At 42.0% G+C, this 9948-nt stretch overlaps 1 protein-coding gene across 2 annotated transcripts in view; it reads left to right on the top strand.

The window, feature by feature from the left end:
* Window positions 1-9948, top strand: part of IGFBP4 (insulin like growth factor binding protein 4) — a 46422-nt gene that overhangs the window by 1407 nt on the left and 35067 nt on the right. The window lies entirely within an intron of this gene.

Here is a 9948-nt window from a genome sequence, read left to right as displayed (position 1 = left end):
CGTTTTTATTTTGATTTTTAAAAGATTTTTTTAATTATTATATTTATTTATTTATTTTTTATTCTGAGCCACTGACCTGCCCTGTAAGAGGTCAGTAAAGTCAACATTACTAACATGCAAATACATTAGAACGATGCAAGTATTGAAGCCTTTGGATTCGCATGACAGACAACAACTAGTGTTTCTAGAATGAAAGATCAGGAATGACTGCCTCCTGGTGTTTCTCAGTACAGGGTCCTTTAAGACACTGATCCCTTGCAAGTATTCCTCATCATTTTATCATACTGCGCGTGACAGGTCATGCTGCCTCTGCCTTCTTAGAAACGTTCAAAGCTGACATTTATTAGAACAGTGCATCGTTTTAGTAACTGTCAAGTGTGCACACATTGAATGTCAGCTGTAAGACAAGCAGAGCAATAGCGAGGAAGTGTGGTTACAGGATTAACATACACTAAAGCTGGCCATGCACCTATCAAATTTCGGCTGATTCCTGCTGATTGTCAAAGGAGCCGGGTGGAAATTGTTAGCCAAACAGTGACCTTAGCTAATCAGCTGCAGCCACAGTTTGGGTATTCTTATACAATATTCAGCAGGGGGGATTCCCTCATCATGCTGTTTAGTGTGGATAAGGGTCAGAGTGGGGTTTTTTTTTTCTGCGGGGCTGAATGAAAAAAATTCATAAAGTGTCTGGACAGTCTAAGTTAAGAGCTTGGTGGGAAAAACCTGTGTGTGTTTTTAATAAATTAGGTAGGCTTCCATCTGAATATTAGGATATTTATAGTAAAAGGTGTTGAACTAGAACAAAGATAGAGGGCAAATCACAAAATAGGGAAATATTAGCTAGGGGTTCATTAATAAAAGTTTGGTTCGCACAGCACTAGTGCCCCAGTAAAGGAATTTCCTATGCCATCTAGGGGCATTAGTGCCATGCGAGTGGCATCCATCCAGCTGTATTCCAGGCAAAACATTTATAAAAGAAGCCCTTGACGAGTATTTTGTTTAGGCAAACCCTTTTTTTATTTGTTTTAATTATTATTATTTAAATTATTATTAAATTATTAATTATTATTATTATTATTATTTATGTATTAGTTTTGGATAGAATAGGATGGCTTCGACTCCCTGCCAAGTTTTGATTGCTGTTTATGTCCCTATTGGGGAGATCCACCCCTCTTTTTGTATAGGTGACCATTGTCACTGAGAAAGAAAGTGAAGGGAAATTCGAAACTTTAGAGTTGTCCCCAGAACAAGAGGTGAGGCTAAAACTTCTAATGGGGACACCTGTTCTGGGGACAACTAAGTCCCTTCAATTTGGGAAATTTCCTTTAACTTCTTGTTGTGTCTCTGGGACAGGATTGAAGGGAAATTTCACCAATGGTACAAAGACAGCAAAAATGAATAAATAAACTGGCAGGGGTTTTAACCCTTCCCTACTGCAGCCTTTCTGAACCAGACTGCCTTCTGTCCTCTTCAGGGGTGCCTTGCAATTTTCACACAGCGTCATGCCTCTGATGTGAAGAAGGCTCCTGATGAGAAAGAGGGAGACTCTGATGTGAAAAGAAGGTTCTGATGTGAAGGAGGCTCCTAGTGTAAATGGGGGTGACTCTGATGTTAAAGAAGGGGGGGCTCCTTATGTAAAGGGGGGGGCTACTGATGTAAAGGGGAGGGGGGCTTGATGTAAATGGAACCCCTAATGTGAAGATAGGAATGACACTTTTTTGTGTTTTTGCATGGGGTCTGGTAGGATTTTGTAGGGACTGCACATAGTTTGTTACAGTTTTTACCTTTTAGGGGTGCCTCGAGATTTGGCATACACAGGTTGAGAAACGTTTCCCTACTCTGTCTAAAACAAAAAAAAGGTTTCGCTATAGTTACACTTTAAAAACTATGGAGTATTTTCTACTGAATATGTGACCGAGGAAGTGTTTAAACATGACCGGGGCTCCTAGAACGGCTGACTCCTGAAATGTAGGTTAAAATGTTCACACCTGTATGGTTCTCTGTATAGGAACTTCTAGGAATAGTTCAGATATCTTATTTGTGATCCCTTCACATAGTAAGACAGTAATATCTGCTGTTATTTGTTATTTTGGCATAGTCATGCATATATAATAGTCCTCTGTGTGAATCCTTATATCTGAATGGTCAGTTTTTGTGTACCAAGCACTGGAACCAACAACTAGATGGTCTTCCAGTGTTGATTGTTATAGGCTATAGGGACAGGGATTTGCCAGTTTTTCCTTCAACTCACTAATTATAGCATTTACAATACACTAAAGTGGAAGCAGTGGCATAAAAGCAATGCATGTAGTGCATGGTGGCCAAATAGAAGGCTAAACATGGTGTAGCCTGCAGATAAATGAATATGATAATAATTAAACTTCATATCTGAAACCTTCCCTTCAAACCAGAATCCCCCTTTAGAGCACCCTTAACATCAGGAGCCCTCCCTTTACATCTAGCACCCCCTTCACTTAAGGTGTGTCAGGGCTTCTGATGTGAAGGTGGCTCCTTATGTGAAGGGGGGTGCCAGATGTGAAGAGGGTGCCAGATGTGAAGGGGGCACTTTAATGTTAGGGGGGGGGTCTAAGGAGATCAGGGCTCTCCCTTAACATCTTGCATTCCCTGCTCACGTCAGGAATCCCCTTAACATCAGAGTCCCGGTTCACATTAAAGTCATCAGTCCCCTGGGACCCCCTCAAGTTAGAGTCACAAAACTGCAGCCTGGTGTAGTTCACCTGATGGATGTCTTTCGGCACACATTCATGTTCTTCTATAGGTCCCCATGGGAAGTATAGGGGTCACCTGGGGTTTCTGAGTGGACACTTCACCACACAGGTCGCCGCCTATTGGGATTATCCCGGTGGCCCTGCCCCCTCCTCTTTCCCAAAGTCTCCTCCATGCCACAGATGGAGACCCCAAGCAGCTAGCACTGTTGACACTCCCTGCCTCACTGTTGACACTCCCTGCCTCCCCCATCGCTGATAGCCCTACTGGGGACCCCACCACCCCTCTGTATTATGAGCTGCCTCTCTTCCTCCTCAACGCCATAGGAATCAAAGCACAGTATGCTTGGCTTATGCATGCTGTTGTTTACATCTCTGGAATAAATAAAATGAATGCGTTTTCGACAAAATGATTAGTTGCAAAGACCAAATCTCATGCTAACTAACCCCAACATTTCTGTTGTGCTTTTTTAATTGTCCTGGCGACACATTAATGTTTGCGACTCACTGCTCATGTTTTGAGACATTTCATATAAATTCGAAACTGTGCAATAATTGTGTCCAGCATTTGCAACATTAAAAACCCTCCAAACTGTTGCATATTCTAGAAGGGCTCCTGAATACTTTTAAAAATAGATAAGGATAATTCCGTTTCATACCCTCAAGTCAGCTAAGCCCTTCAGGGCTGTTCAGCTGTCCTTACATAAATAGAATAAAATGTTATTATATTATATTAGTTTCAATTTGTATCTGATTTATTATATTTATGCAATTGTATGTCAAATAAATTATATATTTTTCTGATATTACCTATGCAATGGTCATGACACCTTAGTACCTTACTAAACCCCAGATCTCTTCTTCTGGTTCTAATAATCTCCTGAGAATTCTGTGCCTATTCTAGAGAGAAAGATGTGTGTGTAGACATGCAGCACTTTTAGTGGATTGATATGGTAGACATCAAATTAGTTGAAACAACAAAAAATCCACAAAGGGTTGTTGGGTGCTAGGGTTGGGCTAAGCAAGAACCAAGATCTCTGTACAGTGTGTTGGATTTGGAAAAAAAAGCTGAGCTCCTCTACACAATGTACTTCAGCTCCTAGCATTAAACATCATGTAGCATAGACTATAAGACGGTCTGTGCTGTCTACATGTAGAGAACCCCTAAAGTTCCATGGTGCTGATGGTAGTTATTGGAGAAAGACAGCTTGAACTCTTCAGTCACTCCAAAACTTTCATAGTAGACTGGGACACAATTTAAAAGGTCCTAAGGTGCTGAAACGTGCATCTAAGGTATTTACATGCAACAGGTGTACTTCCAGCAGAAAACATGCACAACGGAGGTCCATAACTGAGTATAATTTACATACTGCACTCTTCTTCACTTCACTTAACCTACAAGAAAGTTGTTCTAGACTTTTGACTGGCAATTCTGGAAGAGATGAACTGTCTTTAGTTCCTGAGTCCTGCTTTGTGTCAAGCCATCCTTCTTGGTCTGTTGTAAGAATACATTCCTCCAAGCCTTAAAAAAATGCTTCTCTCTGCCTTATAAACTCAAGCTTACGGCACGTGCAGTCTATAAATGTCATTGTTTTATGGTGTTTATTTTACTATTTGGTTCATGTGCAGTTTCAATTTGTATCGGATTATCTGTTTAGTTAAGTGTACATGCTAATGAAGGCTGTAAATTATCATTTAGTTTATGTATATCTCCGTCTTGATATATAGAATGTAACAAAGAAAGCACAAACTGACTCAACACTGATTTTTTTTTCCCTGCTATCTTCGTGAACGCAATTGATTTTTAAGAATGCACACATTGGAAAATGACATTACTGGCATAGCTTCATGGGAAGTTGTGGAAGTGTAATCATAATCTATTTATTAGAATGGGGCTATGTTTGACATCTATGAGTAGGTAGATGTTGATAAAAAGGGGTTTTAAGAGGCACGTTTCATCTTTGGCATCATAACCCAGGTTTGGAGGACTGAGTGTACTGCCAAATCAATCAGTTTTAAAAGACAATGTCACTTTGCCCATTCCAGGCAAAGTGATAGTGTCTGTGTATAGCTGTCCCTGACCAACTGATACTCACCTCCCCAGTTATCCAATGATCTCATTCATCTGTCGCAGCCAATGCTTTTGAATATGAGGGTGCATATGACTTTCTCCCATGATGCAGTGCTCAGGCCTAGCAATCCCTAAGGCTAAGCAGGGTGGGAGGGAGGTCAGCGCTCACTCTATGCTCCGGCATTGGGAATTTTGATGGGGCCTGCATTGGGGAAATGTGCCGCCTGGGGTTCCTGAGAAAGATGAGTGAGTGGATAGGGGAGGCTTTCCAGAGACACTGAAAAGAAATATTCCGATGTTTCTGGAAACGTCGTTTGAATGGTCCAAGTGTCTTACTTTCCAGAGACACTGTCACCTTGCGCTGAATAGCCAAAATGACAGCGTCTCTTTAAATTAGAAATGTGTGTTTCTAAGAACATTAGCACTGCCTTATCTGGCCTCTGTTGCAGTAAAGTAAGTATAAGGAAGTACTTTAGTGCAGCAGAAATCGCAGGTACTGCTGCTTGCCTTTTCTGGGTATAGCATGGTATTTTCTGGTTTGCTGATTCTCCCTACTATTACTGTGCAAGTTGAGGATGAGGTCTCCTTTAAGTTTATAATGGCAGTGTCCCTGAAGTATGTAGCAGGGGGAAGACAAAGGCTAGGCACCACTCTTTTTTGTTGCAGGACACTTTGGTCCTAGCCTATGACTGTTATCCAAATGTGCTGTTGTAGTTAGTCCTGTTTTAGTCATCAAGGACATCACTGACTATGAAGGCATTCAAGCAGAACTCCAGGCCACCAGTAAATCTCTCAGCTGTAATACATATACTGTATGTGAACTGTTTTACCTGCCAAGGGTTTTGCATTGCTGTTTAGCTGATCTTGTGATCAAGACATCTCAGCTAGGCAGTATTACCAGGTCCCTGATTTTCAGTATAGTTTGTACTTGGTCAATGACTAGCCTGTTGATTGGACAGTGAAAGAGCAGAAGGACACTGACTAGGTTATCCTTGAGGTTTCTCCTCCTGTACACTTGTTGGCAATGTTATATTGACAGCTGTGTGCAGTGCAGTAGAGCCTTAATTTACCCTCTTCTGCATGGAAGCTAATATAACCAAAATAATTTGTGTATTTGCCTTGTGACAGTGCTGTGCTTTATTATGGTAACATTTGGTATAATGGTCACCCAGGACTCTCAGATAGAGGGGCTAGGGGGTTTCAGGAAACAGGTTTCTATACAGGGAAAGAACTGGCTTTGCAGTTCTTTTTAGATTTTCCAGATCCTATTTGGGATTCTGGAACCAGGAGATTTCAAAGAGACTTGGGAGAGAAGAAATCTCCAGTCCTGGGTCCAGGGTTTTGCAGTGGCCAGCACCCAATGATTGCACAGGTGTGCACAACCCCATAAGGAAAGGGTGCTGGTAAGTGTTCAGGGCTCCATTTGGCAGACAAAGGAGGTCTCTGTCGAGGAATCAGGAGGGCTCCACCTGGGAGACAGGAAAGGTTCCTGTCCAAGAGTCTGGAGGATTCAACTTAGAAGTTAGAGTGGAGTCAGGCGGTGTGTGTGCTGGAGGTACACAAAGTCAGCTAGGGAGGCTGGAAGAACTGATAAGGCTAAGAGCCAGAAGCCTGAGGGCTGCTGTGCAAGTGCGGGACAGCCCTACTTTGAGGACTGGCTTGAGGAGAAAGAGACAACAGACCAGTGGGTTGCCCGACGCTGAGTGTAGAAGCTGGTAGGCTGAACTTGTGTTTATTTTGAAGCAGTGCATGGATGATCTACTGAGCAACCCCTGTGAGGGTATCCGATGTGGATATTTGACCAGTGCTTGGATGATGTACTGAGCAACCCCTGTGAGGGTATCCAATGTGAATATTTGACCAAAGCTTGGATGATGTACTGAACAACCCCTGTGAGGGTATCCGATGTGAATATTTGACCAGAGCTTGGATGATGTACTGAACAACCCCTGTGAGGGTATCCGATGTGAATATTTGACCAGAGCTTGGATGATGTACTGAACAACCCCTGTGAGGGTATCCGATGTGGATATTTGACCAGAGCTTGGATGATGTACTGAACAACCTCTGTGAGGGTATCCGATGTGGATATTTGACCTTTTGTTTAAATAAAAGTGGGCTATCGAGCCCTTAAAAGACGACCATGCAAGTGGACTGCATCCTTAAAAAGCTCATCATATGTGCTAATTGCCCCAAAATATCACAACCTTCATGTATTTAAAAATAAATATAATGATTTTCTAAACAAATACATAACATAGCAATAGAGAAAGGACATAGCGGTCTAGCCAGTGTGAACAAATGCAAACAGCACAAAGAATAGAAGCTGATTTCAAATGACTCTGCATGCTCATTGTGCTGAGTTTCATATTACAAAAGCTATCAACTCATCACAGTCTCTGTATACCGAACTGTCTGTTTTAAAGTCCAATGAAATGTCCAGTTTATATTAGCTAAATATATTTAAAGTTTTAAACAAAAGGTGTGCAAAATCTTACAGTTTGTTTTTCTTTAGAAATCAGCCAAAGCCTTGGTAGAAAAGCCTGTTCCCAGCCAGCAGGCTGTAGAGAAGGACTCTTGCTCTTAATGGGGAAGCAGTGGTCTCTTTGTAGAGGTCAGACATGCACCCTGCTGGTTCAGAACCAGAGCTCTCTAATCAGTAGGGAGCACTAGCAGAGAGCAAAGGTTCCCTGCAGCCTTCTGGAAGGAGACAGGCTTTTCTACACAAGCTGTGGTTGCTTTATAAAAAAATGATATGTAAGACTTTGTACACCTTTTGTTTTGATGCACCTGGATTACATTTAACTTATTTAGAGCTTAACTTTAACTAAAGATGTCACTGCTATGTTTACAAGGTAATATCCAAGTTTCCAAAGGGGTGGATTTAAATTATTTGTGGCTATTGAGGAATATATTTAAATGAACATTTTGGTGCCTGGAGTTCAGCTTCAAACTGAAAGTTCAATCGTTTTTTAAAGTATAACTACACCATTATGCTGAGTTTTCAAATCTGCCTTCCTCGAGAGTATAAACTACATATGGTATGCATCTCAGGTATGCAGCCATAATAGCAAAAAATATATAAAAGGAATATGTACCGGCAGATGTCATAAGAAATAACAGCTGCCACCATCTCTAGTCTGGTACACTATTTGCCATGGCATCGCTGGCTCATAGGCCATACAACAATGTAAGGGAGGTAGGACAGCAAGCATTGTTCCATCCCTGGTATAGGTTGCACAAAATAAATATATATATATATACACTGAGTGGCCAGATTATTATGACCGCCCCATCAGTACTTCGTTGGGCCACGAGATGACTTCGTTGGGCCGCATCGTGACTCCACGAGATGTTGAAAGGTAATGCGAGGAATCTGACACTGCACTGTTGCCCTTCTGTTGTCTTGTACCAGTCTTGCCACTCTCCGTTCTGCCCTAACATTGACTAGTCGCTGACGGCCACAATTCGCACGTTCAGACCCCTTTTTTCGGCTGACAGTCCAGTCTTTAAACACTCTAACAACAGCTGCTCTTGAACATTTAACGAATTCTGCTGTTTTGCTGATACTCGCACCATGGCTCTGAGCGCCAACAATCATCCCACGTTCAAAGGCTGTTAAATCGCGTTGTTTACCCATATCTTCAGAAAAAAAATCACTTCTACTGCCGTGGTAAACAACCTGCTTTCCTATTTATAATGGTCTGGCCCTCTAGCAACTTCAGCGCAAAATTATAGCTAATTATAGCTAAATTGCCTACAAACGTCAGGTGGTCATAATAATCTGGCCACTCAGTGTATATATTTGCATCTAAGATATGTGATCATATAGGCAAAGTGCTGTGAAGAACAAGGCAGAGTCCATATTTTTAAAGCAGATAAAAAAAGGTGTAGTTGTCATTTAAAAAGGACAAGAAATGTGGACGCAAACGGAAGGAGAAGGCAAAGGGCTAGTCATTAGTATTGCCTGGAGGCCCCTTGCCTCCGATATTTTCTCCATGACTAAGGTAGAATAGATGTCCTCAATCATTTTCTGATATAGACCACTAGAACCAACCCACCACCCAGTCCCTGTAAAGTAATAATCAGACCACACTCCAATATGGCTTTAATTGGCCATAGTGGCCTTTTATTAAATAATTTAATATGAAACTAACTATTTAAACAAGCTTCAGACATCAGCAAGAATCACATACACAAGGTTGCCGGTCTTTGAAGGCCACACCTTTTTCTGAATCCGTTCTCTGCTGCAGTACTAAAACATGTTAGGCCCCAAGCCACAACACACCGCCTCAGGGACAACCATCTGACCGCAGACACTTCCAATATCCAAATTTAGTGTTCACCAGCTTGCACACCTTGAATAGAGGACACCATACCAAGACAGGTCCCCAAACATTAACCACCAGCACCTCATTTTTGACTGCCTTCAAAGAACCCAACCGCCACATAACAACATAATGCTCATAGCTCAACAACAGAAAAAAGGGCAGGTGGGAGGGAAGTTCGCTCCTTGTCCGACAGTCACCAACTAATGAAGAGAGAACCCCACCCACTCAGACCACCACTAAAGCTCTGAAGAATGGGAAGTTCCCCGAAAACGTGTTTAGCTACGTGGCAGCAAGACTCTGCATCTAGCAGAGCTCCTGATTGTTGCACCAGATCAGGCGCCCGGTGTTTTCTTTTCTCTCACCACTAAAGCTCTGCCTAACCTTTTGACCTGGCAAATCAGGTAAGTAATCTATGTCCTGAAGCCGAACCCCAATAACCCCTTCTTGCATTTTGTCTTCCCTATTCACCTAGTCATGCTTGCCCTCCGCTGAGTATAATTTTTTTTGCTCCGGGCATAACTTTACTGACTTACCATACCTTGATTTGCATTGTGTTTTTGTATGGAGGTGGCCATATTAATAGAAGTAGGGCTTTGCTTCCTTGTGTTAGAGCTACACCCCCCCCCCCCCCCTTCCCCGATAGATGGTAATCTGATGACTGGTGGAAGACTATTGAAGAAGCAGCATGAAAGATGTAGGAAACACAAATCTAGAAAATGAATACATTTTCTAGATTTTCTAGATTTCCAGAATCAAGAAGATACTTGTACTTCAGTTTTCTTCCTAACATAGAGAACAGCAAGCAGCTGACATCACTAAA

Source organism: Nanorana parkeri, unplaced genomic scaffold (genome assembly GCF_000935625.1).
Source record: "Nanorana parkeri isolate BGI_ZX_2015 unplaced genomic scaffold, ASM93562v1 scaffold55, whole genome shotgun sequence".
NCBI lineage: Eukaryota > Metazoa > Chordata > Amphibia > Anura > Dicroglossidae > Nanorana > Nanorana parkeri.
Note: the sequence above shows the minus strand (reverse complement) of the source record. Positions and strands in the feature narration are given on the sequence as shown.